Below are 1,328 nucleotides of genomic sequence, written 5' to 3'. Positions count from 1 at the left end.
AATACGTCGGTGTGTTGTATTACACAAAGAGCAATGGTGTGTTATATTACAAGGGTGCACCATAGAATATATAGTTGTTTTAAAAAAAACGAAGACGACCGATAGGGTTTGGATCTAATTCAATAATTGATTCCCCTACTTAATACATTAAGTACACAAATCCATAAAATCTAAAATCCCTAAATTGAAAAACCCTAATTGTGAAGTGATAGAGGAAGTTAAACCCTAAGGTGAAATTTTGCACAAAGATGCAAGGGTTTAAGGTAAATACTATTTTTTTTATTTTTTTTGTCCGAATTTTAATTAAATTTAAATAGGAAAGTCGATCGTAAAAAAATTTACTAGTAAAATCTATAGTAATGTTTTTATTATATAGGATCATTAAACCTTTTTTTCCTGAATTGTGAATAAATCTAACAAAAGAAAAAAAAAATAGGATGTTTCTCCATTGATAAGTACTGCCAAAGAAACCTTGCGCCTCGGAGCGGAAGAGCAGAAAACTAGGGTTGAGTATTTCTGCGCGGGATTTTCTCCATGGACGGGTGCAGAGGAGGGAGCTCCACTCCCTCCTATAGTGAGGTAGTGGTTGACAAGAGCAAGACACCTCTAGATTCAGGCAGAGGTAACACGATGGAAGGAGGAAAAAACTGGGAAGAGGAAACAGAAAGTAACAAGGAGAAGGAGAAGGATGGCACAAAGGACAAAGAGGAAAATGACAAAAAACAGGGAACAAAAGATAGGAAACAACAGGGACCGTGCAAGCCCAAAGCTGAAGTCACTCCCAGAGTAATCTTAAATAACCCTGAGCTGCAAGCCCACAGGGAGCACATGCAGACTTATGCAATCATATGCAAATTCATGGAACTATCGCCCACCAAAAAGGCTTTACAAACATGGATCAGATACCACTGGAAGACTAAAGGAAGCATTGATCTTCATCTAGGATCCAAGGGTTTTTTCACTGTGGTGTTTGCGAACATTAAGGACAAAGACAGAGTGTTTGAAGGTGAGCCCTACTTCTATGCAGCAGTAGGGTTCTACATGCGGTCGTGGATGATGAACTTCGTGCCGGAGCAGAAAACTTTTACCTCAGTCCCAGTTTGGGTAAGACTCTATTCGCTACCTCTGGATTATTGGCAAATAGAATCACTAACAGCCATAGGAAATAAATTAAGGAGGTATGTCAAAACTTCTGAAGCCACAAGAAGAGGAAAATATACCTCCTTTGCCAGGATTTGTGTAGAGATGGACCTATCTGGAGCACTTCCGGACGAGGTCATATTGGAGGTTTATGATGAGGAATGGGTGCAGACGGTTGACTACGAGCA

Source organism: Pinus tabuliformis, chromosome 9, assembly GCF_031772625.1.
Source record: "Pinus tabuliformis cultivar Carrire ecotype Pingquan chromosome 9, CPIR1, whole genome shotgun sequence".
Classification (NCBI taxonomy): Eukaryota; Viridiplantae; Streptophyta; class Pinopsida; order Pinales; family Pinaceae; genus Pinus; species Pinus tabuliformis.
This window is presented reverse-complemented; position numbering follows the sequence as displayed.